Raw genomic sequence first — 15,397 nt, 5'->3', positions numbered from 1 at the left:
ACCACTGGACCACCAGGGAAGTCCCTGATCTCTGATCTTTAAATAAGGTAATCTACCTAAGTCATATATTGTAGCACATTTTGGATAAAAAAGATTTTCAGAGGAATTAAGTGACTTTCTTGTGGCTTTACAATTTATAATAGATAGAGGTCTGTGTGGCTGTAATAATGAAGACAATAAAGATACATACAAAAGGGGACCAAAAAAAGACAGAGAAAGAGGGAGAGAGAGGAATTATGGTGTGTTCAGGATCAGAAAATAATTTATGGCAGACAAATGTTATGCATGAGATAAATCCTAAAGGATAAGAATACATTCACCAGGTAAATAAGAATGAGAAGAAGTAATTCAAGACAGAGAAATTACCCTGTGAAAAGGCATGAATACATAGGAATAAGGGAGAACTAGGAAAATTCTCAAGTTTTGTTACCTTAAACACAGAGTGAGCAGGTAAATTATGGGGAATAAAGGTAGAGAGGTAGGGCCAATTGCAGAGGGTCTTTTACGCCATGCTAAACTTTTCACATTTTACTTTGTTATCCTTCAAGAATCGGTGAATGGTTTTGAGCAGATGATTCTGGCATTTTAGAAAGGCTACTCTGGTACCATGGATAGCCTAGATGGAGGGATGTTGGTGAGTTAGGTGGTTAAAGGATCAGTTAGGAGGGTATTGTAAAAGGCCATGTAAAAAATTGACAGGAAAAAATAATAAAGATCTGAACTATGGCAGTACTTGTGGGATAAAGAGAGGACAAATGGGCAATAACCTTAGGAGGTAAATTAGATATAAATTAATAGTTACATTTATGCTGTTAAGAAAAGGAAGGAGAAAGTTAGAATGTACCCCAAGTTTCTATATTAGTGGTAGTGGGAACCCTCACTATTAGAAAGAACTACACAGATCAGAAGTTAAAATATCCTGGCATTCATATCATGTTTACAAGTGTACATTGATCTTTTAATTTAAGAATGTGGAAAATATTTCAAACCATTTTATTTTGTCAGTGGTGATCGATATCTTTGACTCTGCCGCAGAGAGAAAAGAAATTGGAAATCTTTCTAGCTCTTGTCAAGTCTTTTATTATGAAACTTGATCAGTGTTGGCTTTTGAAATTTTGATTTTCTAAGTAAATTTTATGTTCACCTTTATGAATTGAAAGTCTGAACTTTGCACATTAGAGAGGCTTTTTTTTTCTTCCAAATTGTTGTGATGATTTTGCCACCAATTTATAATCCATTGCCTATCTTTATCTTTTTTCCATGATTTATTCCATTCAACCTTTTAAAATACCCCTTCCATCAATTCCTAAACATATATTCAAGTCCAGATGCTAAATATTTCTAACATAAATTAGAGTGTTGAACAGACAACACTTTGATTACCTTAGAAGAATTTACAATGAGAGAAAAGAGAAGGGATGAGAAAAACAAAACAAAACAAAGCAAAATGAAACTATGATCTGTATAATCTCATGAAGCAGCTACCAGTAGGAGTTTATACCAGAATATTTATCAGAAACTCTTTAACTTTACCCTATGTTGTCCATTCTATATCTACCAATAATCAATGGCTGGGAAATGATACATTTGCACACAATTATTTCCTTTGTTTCTTTTATTTTTAAAATACTTTATGATAAGTATACCTGGTTGCTTGTTCAGAGTTTTAAGCGGCTTTAATGCTTCAGGTTTAGTTTGTTTGACTGTGTCCCTACAAACAATATTTTGCTTGCAGGAGGACACTCTCAGTTGTTGAGCTCTAGGAACTTGATGGATAGAGATGTCTGAGATAGTTTTATACTGTCACACTTTATGAAACAACCAGGAACAGTAATTGAAAATCTAATACATTATACTTCATTTTGTGTAAAATGTACAAACGTTCTTTATGACTTTGACATTTTAGTAATCACTTAGGAAACAAAAATCTTGAGCAAATCATACGGGAAGATAGTTATCTTCTGTCCTTAACAAATCTGACTGCTTTGGAAATAATCATCTCATAAATATTTAGCTAATACACACTCAGAGCAATGGATTGTGCAAAATTAAATGCCTCATTGAAACAATTAATTTCAAATGCTATGATTTATTGAGCATACTTTACTGGTAATTTAATAGAAATAGGGACTCAAAGTAATTTAAGCAAAGGATGTTTGCACTGTCCTTGATTTCTGGCCAACATATATTCTTTCTTACCCTGCAGGTGAACCTCAAGAAAGAGCAAACTTCCAGGAAAGCTCTCTAATTGAATCTGTAGGTCAGAGTTTGATGAGAGGAGGCAATGGCCACAGACTGTAAAAAAAAAAAAAAAAAGACTAAATAAATAAACAAAATGAAGTAATACTTTCATATTTCACATACCTCCTGCAGTTGTGCTCTCAGGGTAGAAAATGCCACTTGAGTAAAAGCTTGTCATCATTTGTCAATTTCAAAAGAACACAGCTCATGCTTCTCAGAGCATCAGTAACCAAATATATCCCTGAGGCATCTCTGAAACATTCAGTCCTGCATTTTCCTGTAAGCTGGTTTGTGATTAAGCTTTAAGCAAGTGTTCGACACAGCAGTGGAAGGTAGCATGAACAATAAGGAAGATTTGGATGGAAAGCTGGAAGGGTGAGGATAGAGTGAGGGTAAAGGAGCAGCAGAGGGTGATGGAAAGGTACCTGCTTAGTGTCTTGGGTTAACCCAGTATATATGGTGTAACACAAAAGACACTGAAGTGGGACTCTGAGGACCTGAGTCCTAGTCCCAGTCGAGCTGTTGTTGATTCAAGAAAGTCACTTTCTTGTTTGGCAGACTCAGTTTTCTCACCTGTAAAATGAAATAGGGCAAACAGGCCAGATAATTCTTCCAGATTTATTTTAATTCAGGCACTCATTAACTCTCTGATTTTATTCTATAAGTTTCTTTCCTCAGTTTTGCAAAAGTCAGCATTCTTCTAAAAAATTTTAGGCCCAAATGTAGCTGATTTTCAATTTCCAAATATTTATTAATGATCAGTGAAGAACCAGATGAGTCTTGCCTTTGGTGTTTTTCTCTTTTTTATTCATAAATCAAACATTTCTAAATTAAACCAAACTCTCTGTCTGATTTTTATTATGTCTTAAACATGTTCTTATAATAAATCATTTCTCAAAAACATTTTAAATCACATTTCCAAAACTTAACATTAATTGCAAGGTCTGGATTTTGTTGTTATTAAATGTTTTTATTCTCCCACCAATATTCTGCAGCTGGGGTACAAAACCAATCCTGTCTCTATAGTCAAATATCCTAAGCATAAGATGAGATGAGATGCATCTTTTTTTTTTTTTTTTTTTTTTTTTTTTGCGGTATGCGGGCCTCTCACTGCCGTGGCCTCTCCCCTCGCGGAGCCCAGGCTCCGGACGCACAGGCTCAGCGGCCATGGCTCACGGGCCCAGCCGCTCCACGGCATGTGGGATCCTCCCAGACCGGGGCACGAACCCGTGTCCCCTGCATCGGCAGGCGGACTCCCAACCACTGCGCCACCAGGGAAGCCCGAGATGCATCTATTTTATTTGATGTTGGTTGAGTGTGTTCTTGTCAGACATGGGGTGATGGCCTGGCCATACCATTTTCCTAATGTATGACTGAATGTGAACAGATGTTTCTTCTCAGTGACCTTGGAACTTCCTGAAAGTTAGTGAACATAAACCAAATCTGGTTTCCTTCATGACTTAATGATGCTGCTTTTCAGTTTACCTAAGGAGAAACTTGTATTATTGGTCTCAAATTCCCAGCAAATGGATAAATAATGCTCTCCAATCACCATTGTAAGGAGGAAAATACACAAATATATGCATACAGTCACACAGAAATAACTGAAGCATGGGAAATTTGGGTTTTACCACTTGTTTACTAGTTGTACATATGTGATGTTTTTGTTTTACAGTTTCTTCTTCTATTCCTAAAAATAGATATTTTCTACCCTTCTTTCTGCTAAATAGGTGGGAAAACGTGTGTGTGTGTGTGTGTGTGTGTGTTTTCACATTTTTGTATGACACTTAATATGGGGGCTTTCACCAATATCCACATCTAAAAGTCCTCCAAGTTTTCTTCTATTAAGAAAGCAAAACAGACTTTAATATAAGCATGAGGGCTAGTACGATTGCCATCAGCCATGTTACAGCATTTTTCTGATAGTTGGCTGTTTACAACATTCAGTAAGCTTAAATCATCGGGTCTGAATTCTGATTTGGTGAAAAGAAAAAGGTGGAGCCTTGCTTTCTTATCCCTGCCCCTTTTTCCATAAAGTATTCTTGAGATAAGGGCTTTCATACATTAGATTGTTATTTGAAAAGTGATTCCAAAGAACAATAGTAGAAGAAAAGTATGAGCAGTCAATGGCAGAAGAAAATCAAATCCAAAAATGTGTTATTAAGTTGGTCAGCCCTGTTTGCAACTAGGACTTTGAGGAGCTGAGCAGAATATGCCTCAGAATTGTCATCTCCAAAGATAGAATATGGGAATTTTACCTACTGGCTGCTTCTCTCTGTTAGTCAAAGGCCGTCCAAGGTTTATTTAAATCCTTTGCACTTTCAGATTGTTGCATCCTACTGGCCAAAACCAAGGCCGGAATCTAAACGTTCACAGAGAAGATGGGAGCCAGGCATAAGAAGTACAGTATTTGATACATTGGTCATATTAAACAGCCTAAAGTTCATGCTCAATAAGTGTTTATTACTTTTATGTGCCAGAAACAATGGTTTTATTGTGTTCTGAAAACTGAACATTATTATTTCCATTTAACAGATCATGATCCTGAGGCAAAAAGAAGAAAGAGGAACAGGAGGAGGAAAAGAAGAATTTAGTCATTAAATAAGTAAGTAACAGAGTCACGATTAAAACTCAAATAATCTGACTCCACAACTCACCTGCTTAATCACAGCAGTACATTATAGTGCAGTTTCAGAGAGATGAGATACCGTAATGGAAGAAAACATGCATATCTGTCAGAACTGTGTGTTTGTGTGTCCTATCATGGATAAGGCATAAGCCAATAAGCTAGAAGTTAGAGTCAAGTTATGGCTCTAGCACTTATCAGTGTGTCTTTGATCAAGTCATTTAAACTCTCTATTAATTTATTCATGTTATAGTCCTTCAGAAGCTCTTTTCTGCTGTCAACTTGTCTGATTCAATAAATATTGTCTTTATTCTGCGTAATGCATTAAGTTAGATTATAGTTTCCTACCTTAGAACTCTTGATATTTTTAGACATTTTGAGTGTAGGTGGGGCTGTCTTGTGAATCGTAGAATGTTTAACAACATCCCTGGTCTCCTTCTTCTAGATGCCAGTAGAACACTCATCTGCAGTTGTGACAACAACACATATCTCTAGACATTGCCATATGTCTTTAGGGGGCAAACACCATCCTTCCATCCTCATTAAGAACCACTAACTATTGAGCTGTGTGATACTCAAGACACAACTGTGGCTTACATATGCCTCATGAAGCTTATTCTTAAGAAAATTAGTACAGTTTTTTGGAAAGTAATCTACAACCAGAGTTTTGGATAAAAGTTTATCTCACAAAATAGTAAAAATTAAATGGCCCTCCAGAGGTTCCTTAACACTAAATATTGATCAGCCAAGAAAATGAAATTTCTTTTGATGCATTCATATCTTGGCCATTTTTATTATTTAGGTTTCCCACCTAAAGTTGCATAATCTTGAGTCTGTCATTTTACTTTCATTATTAAACAAGTAGGGAAAGTAATAGCATTTTCTAAATTAACCATAATAACAAAACTAATAAAACAACACTGTTGTTAACACACTGCTCAATAAATGATGACTATTGTCAATAATAATTGCTATGTTTCTTAATAGAACAAAATATAATTTTGAAAGCAATGTCTTTTGTATAAGGAATTGAGATATCGTCTACCTCTTCTGCAGTTTTAATGGGATGTTTGCAATTTGCCTTTATTCTAGAATAAATTTAAGTGAAGTCAATTTGATTTGATACAACAAGTAATCATTATTTACTTTCTGTTGTAAAGATTAAATGAGCTATGTCAGGCACTGTGCTAAAGCTTTATATACACTAAGTAAATCTTAACAAAATGGCAGTGATCTTTGCCTGCTTCTTCTCTCCTTTTCCTTCCATCACAGGTTGAGACACTTGGCTAGGTTATTTTAGGAGATTCACAGCTGAATACAACCTGGGTTTTTATCTAAGGGAGTTCATAATATAGTAAAACACTACTACTCAAGTTCAAATTTGCATATGAATCAGGTAGGATCTTAATAAAATGCAGATTCTGATTTTGTAGGTCTGAGGCAGGGTCTGAGATTGCATTTCTGTGATGCCAATGATGTGGTCTAAGGACGACCCTGTCCTTTGAGTAAAAACAGAGTAGAGGACAGTATTCATGATATGAGGAAGAAGATACCAGTCCTTTCTAGCAGGAGCGATTAGGATGGCTTTGTAATCTAATCCTCCTGTGGCCACAGACCAAATTCAGTGCCTAACACTGAATTTGAACCTTAATATATGTTCAATAAATAGGTAGATGAGTGAAGACAGTATTTAGTGAGTTTTAGTGGATAGGTTGGTTTGACATTATGGTGATGGAGTTCAAAGATATCCATAAGTCACAGTCATATGAAAAGTCACAGAGGTGAAAGAGATCAAGGTATCTTTAGTAAAGCGGTTCTCAAAGTGGGATCTACTAGACCAGCAGTATCCACTTCAGCTGGGAACTTGTTAGAAATACACATTCTTAGGTTCCACCCAAACCTACTGAATGAGAGCCCCTGTGGGTAGGGCTCAGTAATCTGTTTTTTAACAAATCCTCCAGATGATTCTGATGTGCATTACAGTTTGAGAACCACTGACTTAAAAAAAGATATTAATTCAGATTATCTGGATCTTAGAATATATATATATATATATATTCCATTGATTCTAATCGTAGAGTTGACAGGACAAAGGATTTGATTTCTCTCCTCCCCTTATTCGCAATACATGAAGCAATTAAAGTCTCCCACATAGATACACTCTTGCCTCATCACAGATTTATAGGGATGCTGATGCCTAGTTTAGACCAGGGAGAGCAGAAACTGAAGCTGAATAGAGGCAAGGATGTGCTCAGGTGAAATACTGTGAACTAAACATGATTTAGAGATGGGGGAGGGCTGAATGAACCAAACTGAGAAATGGATCTTGAAAGATTGAGTACAAACGTTAGCCCAAATCCAGGAAGATGGAAAAGAAATCAGAGAAGGACTGAAAATAATTGGTAATCTAGAATAACTGATGTAGACAGATGACCAGGAGAGGAGGAGTCTTCCTGACATTTAAGCAAAAACAGTGAGCCCTGAGATTCCACATCAAATGCCAGGATCTCCTCTCTACAACAAAACTGTCAGCAAAGAACATGAAAAATCACTTATTAAAGGACATAAAGCACTGTTATCTTTTTCTTATTAAGTATGAACAGGGGCTTTTACTTCTTTTAAATTCTGGATAACTTCTTTTTTTTTTTTTTTTTTTTTTTTTGCGGTACGCGGGCCTCTGACTGCTGTGGCCTCTCCCGTTGCGGAGCCCAGGCTCCGGACGCGCAGGCTCAGCGGCCACGGCCCACGGGCCCAGCCGCTCCGTGGCATGTGGGATCTTCCCGGACCGGGGCACGAACCCGTGTCCCCTGCATCGGCAGGCGGACTCTCAACCACTGCGCCACCAGGGAAGCCCTGGATAACTTCTTTAATAAAAGCTGAGAGAGTCTTACTATTTAAATTATTTAAATTCATAAACACAAAACGTTTTCCAAACTCAGCAGCTGGCTGAAATGGTTACCTTCCAAAGAGCTTGTGTGCATGGAAAGGTATAGCAGTGGTGGAGAGAAAAGAGCCCTGTATTAAGTAACAGAAACGCAGAGTTGTAGCCCCAGTTCTGTCACCATTTCTGTGACTTTTGTTGAGTTCCTTTCTTTCTCTTTAAGCTTCTCTTTCCTTATTCATTACAGTGCAGGTCCTTACCTTTCTACCAAGCCTCAGTGTTATATACAATAACCCTTGAGAAAGTCATTTTAAGATTGCAAAGGGCTAGGTATAGTTTTACTGGGAAAACTAGTCTGAAACCACTCTTGCCCGTTTTCCTCTCCTAGCTCTTCGGCTGTCTGAATTTTTCTAAAAATTCATAATTTAGTCATATAGGTATACACACTTATAAATTATCATTTCATTTGCAGTAATTCCCTTTGGAATATCTAACTGTAATTTTCTTCAAAATGTTCAGGCTATCACAATCATCAGTATCACCAAATAAAATGTAAATTCTCTATCAACCTGGGAGAAATGTATGATTTATTGATGAAACTGCAGGCTCTATTTTATTTTTCTTTTTTATTTATATGTTCTATGCCTTTATTATTTATTGATAAGTAAATGAAAGGACAAGCACTGTTATATTTGTTATACACTATTTGCCCTGCAAGAAGACACTGAAACTTTGTTTTCTCATTTATAGTCTAAGCAAATTTTTTATCATAACAAGAGCTAGCATTTAAGGGTACCTACTGTGCGCACTCATTTACCTTCGTTAACATATTTCCCAAACTCATCAGATGGTTGAGCAAGTCAATTTCCAAATAGCTTGGGTGAGTAGATCATCCAGGTGCTTTACCTGGATTATTTTATTTCCCCATAGAACCACTAAGCACTGCTCTGCTCCCATTTGTGATGAAGAGTTTAGGCCCAGAACTATTAAAGAACTCATCCACCAGTCTGTCTCTAGAGCCTTTACTCTTAAGCACTACCTGATGGTCTGTCTGAAGTTAATCTTACATTACTCTTGTTTGTTAGTTTATTCATTGCTTCCTTTCTGTAATGTGATACATGTTTTCTCCAGCATTCAGCATGCGTAGTTCCTAATATTCAGTAGGGACTCAGTAAATGAATATGGAATAAATGTATTAAATTCTTATAAGATGGTCTCTCGTTTCAAGGGGAGTGACAAATTAGAAAACAGGACATGTGTGATCATTCCTATATCTCTAGGAACACATTAAAGGAAAACTAATCATGAGGCAAAGGACAAGCTTCCCATTTTTTTCATAATCTGTATCCTTGGAGCCATGACGCCAGAAAAATAAAATAGACTTGGCATTAGATAGTTCAAAGTCAACACAAATATCTAACCCTTCACTCAGTCAGGATACAACTGGATTTTGAGTGATTCATTAGAGCAAGCCAGGAAAAGGAGGGGAAAGTTCAGGCAGACACTTGGAAGAATTCGTGCATTGGGAATTTAATGTAACAGTCTGGTTTGGGGAGTAATGAAAACATAGGTGAAGAATGAGGTTGCAGGATGAGGTTCCCTGTCATTGGTAAAGAATTTGTATTATACTCTGGAAATAAAGAATTTCGGGAGAGGAGTGACAAGCTCATAGTTTGGATATGTGGGAGATCACTCTAGTAGCTATATGCAGAATGGGTGGAAGAAGGCTCGACTGGGCATGTAGACTATGAGGAGGTTTTTAACTTGGCTCAGGTGAGAGATGATGCACTTGACAGTAGCATCAGCGACAATAGAGAGAAAGAGAGGGAGTGAAAGATATAAATGTATATTCTGCTTTTTACAAAAGTATCATCTCATGCCCAGAGGCAGAAAAACAAACTGCAAGAGGTGTCCCTCAAGATGCTGATGAAGCACAGTATCAGATTCCTTGGATTGTCTCCAAATTACATTTTGTAGTCTCTCTTATTACTGAATTAATTACCCCATTCTCTTTCAGCAGCATAAGGCAAAATAATTTCAAAATCCAGATGTGTGGAAGAAGTATCACTAACTAGAGCTTTAGCAAGTATTAAACTCCTACTAAACATATTTAATTTAGAATTAAGGTGGGGGTATGGAAATTAAATCCCCCATTAATGTCGGGGAAGAGCACCTATTGAGGTATAAATATATGAAAGATAAATCTACTTGCAATGTAATTAATTCAAATCTGCAGAACCAATAAGTGTGTGACGGTGTTCCTATTATTACATTACACTTGTGAGGAATGCTCAGGAACTTAATTAGCATTTACTCATACAACTAAAGAAAATGAGATATTAAGCATGCTATCTAATTAACTAGCTATAGATTGTTAAATAAATATTAAATGTATAAACACTTGAGACCAGGCTGAAAATGTGGCCCTAAATAGATATCCATTTTCTCATGACTCTTTTTTTTTTTTAAAAACAATTGTAGTTAATTCCAAGAACAAAATATACATGGAGGCTTCCAGTGGAATCTGTATACTTTGCCCACAAGGTTATTATTATTATTTTTTAGCTCACATAGACACTGCCCTCACCTTTCCCTCCAAAGTTAGGCTAGAGTTTGAACTGGTAGATCACATGCATTATCCAAGCAAACACTGTGGTCAGTTATGTTAGGATGTCAACTTCTCCATTTTCTAGGTATGTATAACCACTGAAATGTGGACATGTTAATTTGTCTAACATCACAAGCAAACAAATCGTGTATGCTTTGTCACTGCTTCATTGCTAAATCTCCTCTGCTCCTACAAAGCAACCATAATGACCTTGATGTAAATCAGATGTCACTCTTCTGCTCAAAACTCCCCAGTTACCATATTATGAAGAGTATAAGCTTTACTCTTTAAGGCTCCACATAATATATCCACTGCTACCCTTCCCTTTGACCTCATATCCATTACACATCTGACCTCATCCCCTACAACTCTCCCCCCCCTTTTTTTAACAACTTTATTGGCGTATAATTGCTTTACAATGATGTGTTAGTTTCTGCTTCATAACAAAGTAAATCAGCTATACATATATCCCCATATCTCCTCCCTCTTGCATCTCCCTCCCACCCTCCCTATCCCACCCCTCTAGGTGGTCACAAAGCACCACGCTGATCTCCCTGTGCTATAAGGCTGCTTCCCACTAGCTGTCTCTTTTACGTTTGGTAGTGTATATATGTCCATGCCACTCGCTCACTTTGTCCCAGCTTACCCTTCCCCCTCCCAGTATCCTCAAGGCCGTTCTCTGGTAAGTCTGTGTCTTTATTCCCGTCTTGCCCCTAGGTTCTTCATGACCACTTTTCTTTTCTTTTTTTTTTTAGATTTCATATATATGTATTAGCATACGGTATTTGTTTTTCTCTTTATGACTTCACTCTGTATGACAGACTCTGGGTCCAGCCACCTCACTACAAATAACTCAATTTTATTTCTTTTTATGGCTGAGTAATATTCCATTGTAAATATGTGCCACATCTTCCTTATCCATTCATCTGCTGATGGACACTTAGGTTGCTTCCATGTCCTGGCTATTGTAAATAGAGCTGCAATGAACATTTTGGTACATGACTCTTCTTGAATTATGGTTTTCTCAGGGTATATGCCCCGTAGAGGGATTGATGGGTCATATGGTAGTTCTATTTTTAGTTTTTTAAGGAACCTCCATACTGTTCTCCATAGTGGCTGTATCAATGTACATTCCCACCAACAGTGCAAGAGGGTTCCCTTTTCTCCACACCATCTCCAGCATTAATTGTTTGTAGATTTTTTGATGATGGCCATTCTGACTGGTGTAAGGTGATACCTCATTGCAGTTTTGATTTGCATTTCTCTAATGATTAATGATGTTGAGCATTCTTTCATGTGTTTGTTGGCCATCTGTATATCTTCTTCAGAAAAATGTCTGTTTAGGTCTTCTGCCCACTTTTGGATTGGGTTGTTTGTTTTCTTGATATTGAGCTGCATAAGCTGCTTGTATATTTTGGAGATTAATCCTTTGTCAGTTGCTTCATTTGCAAATATTTTCTCCCAATATGAGGGTTGTCTTTTCATCTTGTTTATGGTTTCCTTTGCTGTGCAAAAGCATTTAAGTTCATTAGGTCCCATTTGTTTTTTGTTTTTTTATTTCCATTTCTCTAGGAGGTGGGTCAAAAAGGATCTTGCTGTGATTTATGTCATAGAGTGTTCTGCCTATGTTTTCCTCTAAGAGTTTGATAGTGTCTGGCCTTACATTTAGGTCTTTAATCCACTTTGAGTTTATTTTTGTGTATGGTGTTAGGGAGTGTTCTAATTTCATTCTTTTACATGTAGCTGTCCAGTTTTCACAGCACCACTTATTGAAGAGGCTGTCTTTTCTCCACTGTACATTCTTGCCTCCTTTATCAAAGATAAGGTGACCATATGTGCGTGGGTTTATCTCTGGGCTTTCTATCCTGTTCCATTGATCTATCTTTCTGTTTTTGTGCCAGTTCCATACTGTCTTGATGACTGTAGCTTTGTAGTATAGTCTGAAGTGAGGAGGCCTGATTCCTCCAGCTCCGTTTTTCTTTCTCAAGATTGCTTTGGCTATTTGGGGTCTTTTGTGTTTCCATACAAATTGTGAAAATTTTTGTTCTAGTTCTGTGAAAAATGCCAGTGGTAGTTTGAAAGGGATTGCATTGAATCTGTAGATTGCTTTGGGTAGTAGAGTCATTTTCACAATGTTGATTCTTCCAATCCAAGAACATGGTATATCTCTCCATCTATTTGTATCATCTCTAATTTCTTTCATCAGTGTCTTATAATTTTCTGCATACAGGTCTTTTGTCTCCTTAGGTAGGTTTATTCCTAGATATTTTATTCTTTTTGTTGCAATGGTAAATAGGAGTGTTCTCTTGATCTCACTTTCAGATTTTTCATCATTAGTGTATAGGAATGCCAGAGATTTCTGTGCATTAATTTTGTATCCTGCTACTTTACCAAATTCATTGATTAGCTCTAGTAGTTTTCTGGTAGCATCTTTAGGATTCTCTATGTAGAGTATCATGTCATCTGCAAACAGTGACAGGTTTACTTCTTTTTTTCTGATTTGGATTTGTTTTATTTCTTTTTCTTCTCTGACTGCTGTGGCTAAAACTTCCAAAACTATGTTGAATAATAGTGTTGAGAGTGGGCAACCTTGTCTTGTTCCTGATCTTAGTGGATATGGTTTCAGTGTTTCACCATTGAAAATGATGTTGGCTGTGGGTTTGTCATATATGGCCTTTATTATGTTGAGGAAAGTTCCCTCTATGCCTACTTTCTTCAGGGTTTTTATCATAAATGGGTGCTGAATTTTGTCAAAAGCTTTCTCTGCATCTGTTGAGATGATCATATGGTTTTTCTCCTTCAATTTGTTACTATGGTGTATCACATTGATTGATTTGTTTATATTGAAGAACCCTTGCATTCCTGGGATAAACCCCACTTGATCATGATGTATGATCCTTCTAATGTGCTGTTGGATTCTGTTTGCTAGTGTTTTGTTGAGGATTTTTGCATCTATGTTCATCAATGATACTGGCCTGTTGTTCTCTTTCTTTGTGACATCTTTGTCTGGTTTTGGTGTCAGGGTTACGGTGGCTTCGTAGAATGAGTTTGGGAGTGTTCCTTCCTCTGCTATATTTGGAAGAGTTTGAGAAGGAGTGCAAGGGGAGCCTGCGGTGGCAGAGCCCAACATGACGTTGCACCAGCCTGAGGCACGCTGTGTGTTGTCCCGGGGAAGTTGTCCCTGCATCACGGGGCCCTGGCAGTGGCTGGGTGCACAGGCTCCCGGGAGGGGAGGTGTGGATAGTGACCTGTGCTTGCACACAGGCTTCTTGGTGGCGGTAGCAGCAGCCTTAGCATCTCATGCACGTCTCTGGGGTCCGCACTGATAGCTGCGGCTCGCTCCCGTCTCTGGAGCTCCTTTAAGCAGCGCTCTGAATCCCCTCTCCTCGCGCACCAGGAAGCAAAGAGGCAAGAAAAAGTCTCTTCTGTCTCCGAGCTCCAGACATTTTCCTGGACTCCCTTCCCGCTAGCCGTGGTGCACTAACCCCTTCAGGCTGTTTTCACGCCACCAACCGCAGTCCTCTCCCTGCGCTCCGACCGAAGCCCCGAGCCTCAGCTCCCAGCCCGCCGCCCACCCTGGCCGGTGAGCAGACAAGCCTCTCGGGCTGGTGAGTACTGGTCGGCACCGATCCTCTGGTGCGGGAATCTCTCCACTTTGCCCTCCGCACCCCTGTTGCTGCGCTCTCCTCCGTGGCTCTGAAGCTTCCCGCCTCCGCCACCCACAGTCTCCGCCCACGAAGAGGCTTCCTAGTGTGTGGAAACCTTTCCTCCTTCACAGCTCCCTCCCACTGGTGCAGGTCCCGTCCCTATTCTTTTGTCTCTGTTTATTCTTTTTTCTTTTGCCCTACCCAAGTACGTGGGGAGTTTCTTGCCTTTTGGGAGGTCTGAGGTCTTGTGCCAGCGTTCAGTGGGTGTTCTGTAGGAGTTGTTCCACATGTAGTTGTATTTCTGATGTATCTGTGGGGAGGAAGGTGATCTCTACGTCTTACTCTTCCGCCATCTTGAAGCCATCTGTCTCTCCCCTTTTTTCAGTCTAACCCTGGAACTGGTATTTTTGCTGTTTCTGGACCATTCTAGCCAAGCTGAAGCATCAGGGCATTTGCACACACTGCTTTATCTCACTCCTTCTCGTCCTTCATATTTCTGTGCAGATGTTGCCTTATCAGTGAGCGCTTGCTTAATCACTCTTCATCAAAGAATGTTCTCATTCCCACCACTCCCTATCATTGTAACTTGTTTGCTTTTCTCCTATCATAAGACATGCTACAAATTTTGCATATTTATTTGTTACTTATCTGCCACCCCCCACTCCAGTTGTAAGTCCGCAAGACCAAGGATTAATGTTCATTAGTATATTTCCAGCCCATAGACTGATGGTGCCTGACACATGGAAGGTGCTCAGTAAAGATTCAATGAACAAATAAGCAAATGCTCTGTCAACAGCAGCATATACGCCACACTGGAAGATTACATTTGGCCACAATAATCACAATTTGTACATTTTTAACATTTGTATTGATTAATATAAGATTTTATATGGTTAGAAATGAATATTGTTCTTTGCTTAGTATTTTTCTTGGATTTTTAACATAGCCCCCTCATACATATTCATGGTGAAATATGTCATCTTCGAATCAAGTTTACTTTGTATTCTCCTCGAACTTTACTAGGTATATACCTATCACCTAACTGTTTTTTGAAATGTTTCATCATATATTTTCTCCAATTCAGGAGAGTTCAAATTTAACCAGTTGCTTTAAATATCATCTGGGATTATTTCATTAGGAATTCTATGGGTCAAGGAATCACTTCTCTATGTAGTACCAAGTTTTCAGCCCTAGAAATTTATACTATCCTTTCAGGATGGACCCCAGGGTATTTTTTATTAAAATGGGAAATTGGAATGTGTAATCACTAAGGTCACTTTCAGGGAATAAAGCAGTACCCAGTAAGCCATAATTTAGCTCCACAGATGTTCCTAGAGTACTGATATGTTTTTTATATCCATTATCTCATTAATACTTTTTCTCTTCTATAAAAA

This window comes from Mesoplodon bidens (genome assembly GCF_964165515.1).
Source record: "Mesoplodon bidens genome assembly, chromosome: 18".
Taxonomy (NCBI): domain Eukaryota; kingdom Metazoa; phylum Chordata; class Mammalia; order Artiodactyla; family Ziphiidae; genus Mesoplodon; species Mesoplodon bidens.
The sequence above is the reverse complement of the archived record's forward strand: the minus strand, read 5'-3'. Positions refer to the sequence as shown.